This window comes from Nyctereutes procyonoides, unplaced genomic scaffold (genome assembly GCF_905146905.1).
Source record: "Nyctereutes procyonoides isolate TBG_1078 unplaced genomic scaffold, NYPRO_anot_genome, whole genome shotgun sequence".
In the NCBI taxonomy this organism is placed as follows: Eukaryota; Metazoa; Chordata; class Mammalia; order Carnivora; family Canidae; genus Nyctereutes; species Nyctereutes procyonoides.
Genome location: NW_026575160.1, coordinates 15,217,158 through 15,230,535, shown reverse-complemented (window position 1 = coordinate 15,230,535; position 13,378 = coordinate 15,217,158).

Below are 13,378 nucleotides of genomic sequence, written 5' to 3'. Positions count from 1 at the left end.
TGCTTCTATTTTTTGCTGAATGTGTTCACTTTCCTGCATTTATGTTCAATATACTGTTACTTCCATACTTTTTAAATATAACTTGCATCATTTTTTAGAAACATCAATTTCTAATACACTTCTAAGTTCCAAGATAACAAAAAGCAGCTTTTCATGTTGACATCTCTGAAGTCATGCCTTTTTTCCCAGTGTCCTGACTATTTAGAAAGGACATATTCCTGCTATCATGATATCCCTTTCTGGAGGGTCCTGGGAGAGGACTTAGTAGCAGATAAAAGACTGTAAGAGTCCTAATCCTGCATTTAACAAGTGAGGAAACTGAAGCTCAGAGAACCAAAGTGACTTTCCTATGATCACTCAGCACAATCAATGCTGGCATGGCCTTACCTCACACAAGCACCCTCCCACTTCGCCACACTCCAGTGTACAGCATGATTCAACCTGACATATGCTAGTTAACTTGCAGCCCATTTTCTGCTAGGCATCTCTGTATTTTAAGATCAAAATTAAATGCTTAAATACAATTTCTTAAATAGTTGCATGGTAGTTTGATAATAGGAAAGTCATTTATTCACAAAGGGCACTTCATAAGGCTGTCTTTCCAAAGAAAAAGCTCAAAAGAATTCTCTTTGCCATGTGCAAAATATCCATTTAATTAACATGAACACTCACATTACCAAGCAATTAAAATGATTTATTCAAAGAGCTTTAGAGTCATTCCTTAATACCAAAGTATAATAAACAGGAGAAATAAAAGTAATAATACCTACTATCGTCCCAGTTAAATACAAGTATCATAAATAATATTTGCACCTTTAAGCAACTCATATATCCTTCCCAAATAATAAGACTGTAATGTGGGGCTTTTGCTTTTCAATGGGATAAAATATATTGCTGAGCTTTGTTTTGTTTTTTACAAGTCTAACACTCAAGGAAGGACTTTCTCTGATCTATTTGGACTATTTGTCTCCTTGAGAAATAAATAGCTTTGAAGTTACACGGTTACCTCCATTATTACCTGATCATTGCTCACCAAATGCAGGAAGCAAAGTTAATCACCCCCAATCCCTAGTTCTCACGCTTTTACATGACCTGCTGTGTTGTATTATAAATTATTTGTTATTTATTAGTCATGTATTTATCTCCTTCTTTCATTAAATAATTGATCTGCCTTCCTTGTGGGCAGAGTTTGCTGTAAGAATTAACTAATAGTATATATTAATATACTGCTATATATAGTATTAACTAGTAGTATATACTAGCGCAGTTCCTGGTAGAGAGTTAGAGTGAACTGATGTTACCCATTGTTATCAATCACCTTGAAATGCATGCCACTGCCCAGAACAGAATCTGGCACACACAAAAATTGTGGAAGGGGCACCTGGGTGGTTCAGTCTGTTAAATGTCTGCCTGCAGCTCAAATCATGATCCTGGAGTCCTGAAGTCGAGCCCCACATCAGGTTCCCTGCTTGGTTCCCTCTCTCTCTCTTCTCTCTTTCATTTTTTAAAAAATAGATGGAAACATGGGTTTTTGAAATATCTGATCTCTTAACCATGTAAGTACTGAGTAGAGTTTCAGAAGAATATTCTCCCTACTTTCTTAAGCAGGTTTTAACTAACTTCTTTTGGGAAAATGGCATATGCCAGACCAAGTCATAAGCACTGAGGTTGTGAAGATGGACTGCGCTTAGAGAGCACAGAGATGAATTTTGGAGGAGCACATGTCAGTAGTGTCTTAGGACAACCATAAGGAGAGAAGTGCAGAAGCAGAGAAGAGGGATTCATGATTTTATATAGAGAACCAAAAAATGCACTTGTTATAGAAGCCTCTGTCCTGAATGTTGGAGACAGGGTGCCCGGGATAGCTGCCCCAAGTCCCAGAGGACAAGCAGTAGCAGTAAACCTACTGTTTTCTCTAATGAAAACAGAGAAACAAGGTCATTTCCATGTGTGGCACCTGGAGAAGATGGGTGCTGAGGGGCACTTAATCAGGCTGGGTCCTACCTGCAGGGGGCGCTAGGGAGATTGAGGTTCTAGGGGACCAAGGACAGGTTCCAGCCTTAGGATGGCCTCCCAGAGCCACTCTGTTCTGCTTGAATGGTGTGCAGCCGCACAGGGCCCTCTGGCTCTTCTGCCTTCCCCAGTTATCAATCTGCCACTTTCTTTTTTTTTAAAAGATTTTATTTACTTATTTGACAGAGAGAGAGAGAGAGAGAGAGCGTGTGTGTCCACACATGCACAAGCAGGGTAAGTGGAAGGCAGAGAGAGAGAGAAGCAGGATCCCCACTGAGCAGGGTCCTGAGATGGACCCTGGGGTTATGACCTGAGCTGAAGGCAGACACTTAACCGACTGAGCCAACCAGGCACCCAGTCTGCCACTTTAACTTTTCTGCTCCTGCTTTCCTCCGCTCTGTCTCATCTCATGTTTTGCTTTGTGGCTTTATCCCAATCCCTTTGAAGTCCTTCTTTCCTTCTCTCTAGGAAATAACTCATTCCCAGGCCTCTCAGGTACCTTCGGATTGTGGGTTCCTCAAACTTTGGGGTTCCCATTTTCATTGCTGCTGCCTGCACAAAATGTCTCTCTTTGCCACCAGTAAAGTGCTCGTTCTCCTTATTTCTGGGTTTGGCAATGTTTGAGGTGCCAAAGTACAATCTTTGAATAATTAAAACCTTATGTAGGCAGCTCTGGGGCACTTTTTATGGCTAATAAATCCTATGAAATACTGTTAATTTAACTTCCCTAAATAGTTCTCAGAAGTCACTGGAGCTGCAGTTAGGATATATATATATATATATATATATATATATATATATATATATATATAATGTATGCGTGTATATATATATTTTATTATTTACAAAGTACTTCTGCCTCACTCTGCTTTTATTTAAGTATGAAAAATATGTTTTCCACAAATGCAATTTCTTTAAAACACAACACATACGACTCTAACACAATTTTCCCTGTTTCTGTATAAAGAGGCTCACACTTGCGGGCAAGATCTTAATGTCTTCATTTCCAATTCCTGAACTAACCAGAATTCACTTTTATACCTCAAACACCTCACCTTTATGATGTGTTTTATAATTACCAAACTCTTTCACATATAAAATTTCATTTACTTCTCTCAACAGGTCTGTATTATTTGTTCTTCTTTTACATTTGATACAAATGAAGTAGGGATGTTGCATATTTCTTCCCAAGCCTCACAGCTCAGCTGTGAGTGGCAGTCCTACTGCTACCTTACATATCATGACAACATGGAAAGGCCTTAGCATTTCAGCTGTAGGGCCTCATCCCATATTCCTAAAATGGTAAGTGTAATTTCTCTTCCTTTCTATTCTTCTTTAGTAATAGGTGGTCCTCCAATCATCATTAAACTAATGCAAAGACATCATGATAATTCTTGCTTCTAAATAAGGCTCTTACTATGGGTAAACAAATATAACTAATGACATTATCAGAAAAAAAATAGTTACCAGGGTTATAAACCCCATAGATATTTTCTGGTGGAACAAAAAGTGATAACCACTACCCAGTCAGGTTCTGCAGAAGCAGAGCCAGAGATAGGGATTCATACACACCCCATTTACTGAGGAATCGTCACAAGGGAAACTGATGAGGAGTGAAAGAATCAGGACAGGGAAGGAGGAAAGTTGGTATCTGGTGTCTCAACTTGCAGGGGGGTTTGTAGATACAGAAGTCCTGCCCCATTGTTCCAGGGCTACCCAGAGTGTGCCCTGGCTTGAGGCAAAGGAGCAGGATCTTATAGCCCCATCTCAGTCTGGCACCGGCCAAAGGACAGGCCAATAGGAGAGACTCTGAAGAAATTGGTCTGGGCGATAATAGTAATAATGTAATAATATTAACAATAATTCCACAACTACCATAAGTTAAATGTTTACTGTGTGATAGTCACTTACCTATATTACTTCCAGTTCTTAGAGCACTCTGCAAGTTATTAATGACGAAACTGATATATAAAAAACGATGTGATTTGTTTGAGATCATAGAGCTGGACATTGGCAATCCTGGAGTTAAATCCTTGTTCATCCCTATTTGACTCCAAAGCCTGCAACTGTTTGTTATTCTGTGATACCAGCTCCAGTTTTCGGTCAATGCTCAATAGTGGGATTAAATGACGGGCATTATCTAGGCCTGCATTACAAACTTATTCTTCTGAAAATGTCACTAGGACATGCTCCTGTACTTAAAAATAAACAACAGAAAAAAAAAAAAAACACACATAGCAAACACAATGAAAATGTCTGCATCCGTTCGATAAATATATATTGAGCACCTACTATGTGTTTAACACCGTTCTGACATTGGAAATAGATAGATAATATAGGAAAGATCTCTGCTCTTAGGGAGCTTACATCCCTAACCACAGAAATAATCCATCCTATAGGATATGTGCTATTTTAAGACATAGGATAAAGGGATAGGGAGGAAATTAGTCAGGGAAGGCTTCTAAAAGGAGATTTTATATGGAAAAAAATTAGGTAGCAATGAGATGATCTGAGACTAAGAGCATAGTAAGTGCAAGGCCCTGAAGGCAGGGCTTGGGAGAAGGAAGCTTGTTGTGTTTAGGAATTAGAAAGTCTGTGTGGCTAGAGTTCAGTGGGAAAAGGAAACAACACAGACATGAACCTGAGATCAGGAAGGTTGGCAAGGTCTAGAACACTTAGCCCTTGGAGACCCAGATAAGGAAAAGGGATTATTTTTCATCTAGTGTTACAGACAATGGAATGACATGCTCTGATTGACATTTTTGAAAGACACTTTGACTGCATTGTGGAGCAAGGATCATCTGGATGGAAGGTGACAGAGGGAAAGCAGGGAGACCAACAAAGATGTATGACAATGCTCCAGGTAAGCCCTGATAAGGGTGTTTCTGACTAGGGAGAGAGCAGTGAAGATGACAAAGAGAATTGGATGGGTTTGAGATATGTTCTATAGGTGGCACTGACAGAATTTGCTGCAGGGAGTGATGGACGAGAGAAATAAAAAACAACTCCTAAGTTTTCGGACTTAGCAACTCCAGCTGCCATTTTCTCATGTGTGGAAGGCTGCACAGGAACAGGTGAGCTAGAGGTGGCCCTGGAGAATCATGATCTCTTCTTTAGACATGGCCATTAGGCATGCCAATTAGACATTCAAGCAGAAAAATAAATCAGAAACTGCTAAAGTCAGGTAGGAATCTGAGTTTGTGGGGAGAGGTCACAGGGGAAGACAAAAGTCCTAGGAGCCTCAACTTACTGACAGTATTTGAGTGATGGGACGAAGATCACCTAGGGAAGAGATGATCAGAAAAAGGGAATGAAGGGGGCCCAGGAATTATGCCCAGGGCATTCAACACCTAGAGGTAAGCAGAGAAGGAGAGCTAGCTAAGACACTGAGAAGGAAAAGCTCTTGAGTTAGGAGAAAAGCAGAGGTCTTCAGAGTATGCAAAGATTTTCCAAGGAGAATGCAAGCACAGATAGTTCTAAGGAAAGTGGTTCCTAGATCCTCAAATTCACATTCCCTCTGCCTGAAAACTTAACTGCCTGAGCAAGTGCCTAGTGAAAATAAGAGGTTCTCCATCCCAATTGCCTTTCACAAACACTGTTCTCCCACCTTCCTTCATCCTACATCTTACTCTACTTCAGTGCTCAGTAGTATGAAATGTCCTGGGGACAAAAAGAAAGAATTAGATAGTTTGAAGTTCATAACTGCAATATCTACCTAACAAAGCCTTGTTCAAGTCAGGTGATATCCAATTTTTTTGCTTTCCACAAGATCAGATGAGAGCCTAATTGAGTTGAGAGGTGGTGGATCATTAAAAACATTTTTGTGATTAAATTACTCTGTGATTTTTTTTTTTAGCATATAACTCAGGAGTTCAGAGAAATGAATAGCACTTCCAAAATAAAATTTCTATCTTATTTATATGAACAGGTTTTCTCAAAAAGCTTATACCTTTTATTTTTTAATTTTTTTAAAAAAAGATTTATTTATTGATTTGAGAGCAAGAGAGAGAGAGAGAAAGCATGAGCAGGGCAATGGGCGGGGGGGGGGGGGAGAATCTCTAGCAGGCTCCATACTGGGTGCAGAGCCCAACTCGGGGCCTGATCCCATGACCATGAGATCATGACCTAAGCCAAAACCAAGACTTGGACGTTTAACCAACTGAGCCACCTACGTGTCCCAGAGCTTACACCTTTAAAAAGAAAACAATAGACAGAGAACTGATGCTGAATTCTGTTTTATTTTAACAATAAGTAGTAGGATCCATGGATATAGGAACAAAACTGGAAAAAATACAATCCCTAGCCAACTGAGAGGAATTTGTTTATACTAAAATTTTCTTTTTATGTTCATACTTTTCATCGAAATTTGTAAGATACAGGTCCATATTATCAGGTGTATAAATAATTAATTCATCAAGTGTATAATTAAATAACTAATTAATAACTGAATCTGAAAGATGTAGAGAAGTTGGTAGAGCACTAAAACGTATTACACTGGGAAAAAACTTTGTGCAGAAAGTTGAATGAAAATATAAATTCAAGGGGAAAGGGGAACAATGTAAAACTTCAAACTGCTACAGAAGTCTGTATTTTCTAAATGCTTTATGGCAAATATCACATTTCTATGGTGTTTAGATTCCACCAGGCACATTAAAAAAGAGTGATATAACAGTTTTATTTTAGAATGTCAATATTTAGGGCAACCTGGGTGGCTCAGCGGTTTAGTGCTGTCTTCAGCCCAGGGCGTGATCCTGGAGACCAGTCGGAGATCCAGTCCCACACCGGGCTTCCTGCATGGAGCCTGCTTCTCCCTCTGTCTGTGTCTCTGCCTCTCTCTCTCTCTCTCTCTCTCTCTCTCTCTCTGTGTGTGTGTGTGTGTGTGTGTGTCTCATGAATAAATAAATTTTAAAAACTTATTTTAAAAAAATGTCAATATTTATAACTTGCCAAAAATTCTATCCCTTGCAACTATTTAAACATACAGTGAAAAATATAGATGTCATCTCTAAAAATGTGTAAAGGTCTTTTACAAAATTCTTTAAGGGGCTCTATGAGCAAAAATGTTTGAAAACAACATGCATAAGCCAAGAGAAAAAAAGGTTTCAAACATAAAGTGGTCTGCTTGTCGGATGCAGCTAAGAGGTAAAATAGGAATAGAACTGTACTGGCAACAGACAGGTCATTGACCACCTTGATTTGAGCAGTTTCAGTACAATGAAAGGGCTAAAAACCTAGTTGAAATAAGTTGAAGAGAGAGTAAGAGGTGAAGATGTAGAGGCCCCCAGTAAGACAATAAATTCTGCAGTGAAGGCAAGCAGAGAAATGAGTAGCTGGAGGGACAGGTGGGATCAAGAGAAGGTAGATAAAGAAGATACTATATTATGCACAATGTTCTTTGTAAAATTAAAAATGCCGGGATCCCTGGGTGGCGCAGTGGTTTGGTGCCTGTCTTTGGCCCGGGGCGCGATACTGGAGACCAGGGATCGAATCCCACGTCAGGCTCCCGGTGCATGGAGCCTGCTTCTCCCTCTGACTGTGTCTCTGCCTCTCTCTCTCTCTCTCTCTCTGTGACTGTCATAAAAAAAAAAAAAAAAAAATGCCTGACAAAGTTTAAATCACCCAACAATTCTGATTTGTTATTAAGCTATTATTTCAAAACAGAAAGTGAAGCTTATCAGATTTTATTCCAAACAGTCACACTTCTGGTCCAAAGAAATGTCCTTAAACTAAAAACTAAAAACAACAGTTAATGAGTGTGCCCATTGCTCTTCCTTGTACTTATCACTGACCAGTGTCATTGCCTGGCTGGACTATTCCCAAATGGATACAAAATGTAAGCTTCTATTCTATACAGTTATTAAAATAGGGTCTGGCAAACACAAAAGATGAAGTAGAGAAAAAAGGATAGCTTCAAATGTGTATCTTACAATAAATATACCATGTACTTCTGAGAATTTGTTTAAATCAATATTGTAAGTCATACTGTTGCCCAATTCTATTAACCAAATGTAAAGGGTTCATTGCAGGACAGAGCTAAAACACTTGGCTAATTTATGTTTATTGATGAGGATTTGGCCAGAGTAGGAAGATTCTGCTTTTACTTTGATAAAGAATGTGAGCTCGAAAGAAGGAAAGAAAAAGAAAGAAAGAAAAAAAGAAAGAAAGAAAAGAAAAGAAAGAAGAAAGAATGTGAGCTCTAGAACTTGGAACTGTATATTGCTGCAGTGCTACTGGGAAAAATACAACTAGAAGCTCTTCTCTGTTTTTGCTACCATCTACACTACATATCCATGCCTCTATCCTCATCTCCTCTACTAGCAGACATGGTACACACAGTCCTGGTTTATTCATTGGGTCATTGATGAGTAAGTGATCAGTCAAAAGTCTGGGTTGTGGGCAGTCCCAGTGGCTCAGTGGTTTAGCACCGCCTTCAGTCCAGGGCATGATCCTGGAGGCCTGGGATCGAGTCCCACATTGGGCTCCCGGCATGAAGCTTGCTCCTCCCTCTGCCTATGTCTCTGCCTCCCTCCCTCTCTCTCTCTCTCTCATGAATAAATAAATAAAATCTTAAAAAAAAAAAAAAAAAAGTCTGGGTTGCCACCAACAGAACAGACTCTGGAAATGTATTGGAAGGCTGTGGGAACATACTAACTCCACTAGGGGCTGCAGAACAGGCCCTGCAAAAGACAGGAACCAAAAGGCTCTTTCGAATGGGAAAGCAGACGCATTCATAGAAGCAGGAACCCTAAGATCAACATGCTGAGGCCATGTTTTCATCACTTCTTCTTATGCTCAAGAGTCAATGTCCTGGAAGAGATTATTTGATTGGCCAAAGTTAGATCTCATGACCACTCCCCAGCTGTGCAGGGGCAGGGAAAGGAAGGATATAGCACCTTTCACTTCCTTAAAGAGAGATGTGTGGAGAGATGCCTGGGTGGCTCAGCAGTTGAGCACCTGCCTTTGGCCCAGGGCTTGATCCCGGAGTCCTGGGATCGAGTCCCACATCAGGCTCCCTGCATGGAGCCTGCTTCTCCCTCTGCCTGTGTTTCTGCCTCTCTCTGTGTGTCTTTCATGAATAAATAAATAAATAAATTTTTTTTTTTTAAAGATGTGTGGAGTTATGTCCCCACCAAGGTGTCATAGGACTGGGGAAAAGAAATTCTCAAAAAGCAAACTGGTGTACTCTTGAAGAGGGGGAATGAATAGTAGGCAGCCAAAACTATATGAATATTTACTTATGTAAGGTGTAGGAAGGGTTGATAATCAAAGACTGCAAACAAGTAAGGATTCTGGGGAAAGCAGCTACAGGAACACTGAGCATGGAATAGGCTTCCATGAATACTTAACTATGCCAGACACTGGGCTATGATTTAGTTGCATTGCTTTATTCTACCTACATGACAACGCCATGCAATCAATACTATTGCTATTATTTCTGTCTTACCTTAAGATGAAAAAAAAAATTAAAGCAGGATTTTTTTTTTTTTAACCTCAGCACTATTGACACTGGAGCCAGATAATTATCCATTGTGAGAGGATGTACTGCGCATTGTAGGATATTCAACAGCCTTCCTGGCCTCTACACACTAGATGCTGATGGTACCCCACCTCCCAGTTGTGACAATCAAAAAGTGTCTCCAGACACTGCCAAATATCCCCAGAGCAGGACAAAATTACCCTCACTAAGACAAAGTCACACTGCATAACGATTGTTCCCAGACCTCTCTGAAACCAGAACCCAAACTACTAGCCATGTTTGTGATACACACTCCAGTCTACAAAGCACTTTCACATGGATTATTTCACTAGTGTCTGGCAACACTCTCTTGTAGGGGAGGTAAGGCAAGTCTGGTTGTCTTCATACTCCCTTTGAGGAAATGTAGCTTCACAGAGTTTGTGACTTACCTAAGATCTCTCAATTCTCAATTTGTCAAGCCACCACTCAAGCCCTCTTTTTGGTTTGTTTGACTTTTAGTTTGTTTGGGTTTGGATTTGTTTGGGGTTCTTGTTTTATTTTGTTTCGTTTTTATTTTGCTTCCAACCCAGTATTTTTTCCACTCTACCAGTTTTACTTAACCAATAGAATTAATGATAGGCATAAGTTTCTTGACCAAAGTTAAGGAGAAATAGAAATTCTCCTTGAATGATTAGGTTTTACTAGTTTTACTATTTTTAAAGAGGTAAAAAGTCAAAAAGAATAAAGGAAGTAAAGAAAGCAAGGGGAGGGAGGGAAGAAAAAAGGAAAAATGAACTAGTCTGGCTGCCTTGAAGTTTATCCTCACTCTCATCAAATCAGCGCCCCCCCCACCTCCCAAATACCTTGTAAGTTACAAGTTGCTTTGCATCTGAGAAGAACTAAGAGCCCTTTGCATTTCACCACAGAATGGCCCCATCCTCCCCCTAACTTGCTGAGGCATTGTTTTATTTCTGACTCAGAGGGAGGACTGACTCACAAATACCACTTTACCACTTAGCCTTTCACTGAAGGTCTCATGGCCAAGGCCAGGTCAAATGTGAGGCAGCTTGAAGTAAGAGATCAGATGAGTTCATGGCCCAAGGCAGAATGGCTGCAGATGTTTGGGAAAGAAAGACTTTCACAGCTGGGATGTTCGTGACTTAAAAGCAAAACAAAACTCCTGGCTAATTAGAAACCAAGACAATGCCTAAAAAGAAAACAACCAGCGTTGGTTAACCACGAAAGCTCCCAGGCCTTGTCCCAACTGCTGGAAGTGGTGACCAGCAATAATATCCAAGAACCACTAACAATCCTCATCACTGGCCTCCCCGGTGACCAGGGCCCATGTCAAGACCTGGAAACACAGCAGCTGCCCTCTTCCCTGGTGAAGTGTGAGTGCTGGGGTGGGAGTGGGGAATGGGAGTTGTGAAAATTGTGAGGGCAGGAGCCCAGGTGAAACCAGTTTACCAACTCCTCCGCTCTGCCTCCCTTATGTCCTAACCAAGGGTGGTGCCAGAATGGACAGGCTGTGAGTCAACAGACTATATTCAAGGCCCAGCTTTGACTTTCAGACTTTCATTTCTTCTGGTTTCAGTGTCTTCATCTCAAAGACTGGATAACTGTACTTGTTGCCTAGGGTTGTGAGGATTAAGTGAAGGTGTGCATACAAGACATCTAAGAGACAGCGTGACACACAATAGGTGTTTAATAAAGGCTACTGGCTCCTTCATTATAGAACCCAAACACCCTGGCTCTTTCCTCCTCACTGGCTTCCCTCTCTGCTATCAATTAGCACATACAGAATATAATGATGGGAGTGTAGATTCTGCTCCCCCACCCTGCTCAGCTCATAACCCCCCCAAATATCCTCGCCTTCACCTTTAAGGATCTTTCCTTCCTTCCATGTGACTCAGCAACTTCCGAGAATTCCTCAATGAAAGCTCTGACTTGGATAGAGTGGCATTAAATGCTATTCCAAGCAATTGCTTCCACAGTGAGCTCCTGGCACAAAGCTGTATCTACTCAGTTCTTTTCCTACACAGAGTAATTCCAGTACATACACTCTATGCTCTCCAAGAGTATTTTCTAACTGATATACATTCACGCACATGAAGTCAGAACACCTCTAAACTAGAGAGATAAAGACTTAGCAAGGAAATGAAAAGAAGTTTATGGGTAACATTTTTCCTCTATTTTTGTTTCATTGCTTAGATGAAAAAATATAGAATAGGGAAAAATTGCTTTTTTTTAAATCCAGGTTAATAGAATTCTTAACCAACGGCTGCAAACAGCAAAATCCTAAGTAAATTTCTACAAATGCTGAAATACCTAATTATGAATTTCCTTCATCTCCAGCAAGTTAGATAGGCAGTCCTTCATTGCCTCCTAGTAAAGACTTCTGCTATCGAAAAAAGTTGGAAACTCAGAAACACATTCAAATTGAACTGAAAAAAAAAAAAAAAAAACTAGAGACATTTGAAAGTGATTTCTAGAAGTCACTTTTGAACAAGAATCTAGACTCCTGTTGAAGAAATACATGCTATGGAATTTGGACATTAGCAATGAGATTTAGGAAGAAGGAACCCTCCCTGCAGAGTAAGAAATATTTTTCCATATAGGATTTGCTTCTTGGCCTACATCAAGTATCTTTTTCTGGGGTTTTAGTGAGGGATTTAGGGAAAGAAGAACAGGAATGGGAATGGTCCAGGGACAAAGGGGGTTTTGTCTTACTGCATGCTGCAAAACCATTCTCTTCTTCAATAGGATCAAGTATGAAGAGCCTTGTAATAGTCCTCTCAGTTTCCATGCTCCTTCTCTGCAGGAACAATATTCTTTACCTCCAGGATTAAAGAGACACATCATCAGCACTCTTGCAGTGAACTATGTGCCATGTGCCATGTGACTTAGCTCTGGCTAATGAGAAGTATCATGTGGCAGCTTTCAGTAACCTAACTAAGCAGCAGTGCAGGTGGGCCTTTGTCACGTCTTCCCTATTCTATGATGGATGAAATACAGCATTCACCATAATGAGCCTGGGGTGTGGACCCACCAAGGTAAAGAGCACAACAGAGAGAGCCCGGTTCCTGATCTTGTGAGTATCATAACTGCCCTAAACCAACTACTTGTACTTTTCTATGAGATGGAAAGGAACTTATATCTTATCCAAGCTGTTATTTGGGGTTTTCTCTTACTCACAGCCTAATGCAAGTCTAATGGGTACAACAGTTGGGTGTAGGTTCTTAGGTTAACCCTGAGAACCTATCGATTGCCTGTGGGTTTACCTGTGCTCTAGTTCTGCTCATACTTGGTGGCCAGCCTGGGTAAGTAGTCAACATGCTGAACTTCTTCTCCAGTTAAATGCCAGAGTGCCAAACTATTGCCTAAAACGATGTCGTAAAATAAAACCTCTAAGGTGAGACAGCCTTGCTCACAAACCATGTATGCACACACACGTGTGTATTATAATATACACACACTTTTCATTGAGATAGCAGCTGTATAGGTGGAAAGCCTTCTTTCTAGCATGCCACATCTGGGTAAACTCCAATGGCCAATTGCCTTTTCACTTTGTCAAGGAGTAGAAAATGACTCATTGTATCTGAAACAGGTTTAAGTGCCCCCTGATTTATTTACCTATCTGCATTCAATTAGAAAAGTGCCGTTATTTTCTATTTATTTATAGACGTCATTTTGGTTATGCTGGTGCTTTACTGTATGTTGTTCACTTCCCTCGAACACAGAGGTGTGTTTACAAAGCCCTTACCTATAATTAGTGTCACTCAGTGGAACAAGGCACCTCTGTTTTGTACCTGCCACAGCTGTCATGCTCTCTTTAGAATGAACTGCACTGATGGACGACTTGAGTCACTCATTTCTTCAAAAAGTAGCATAAAAACTGTTATTGCAGTT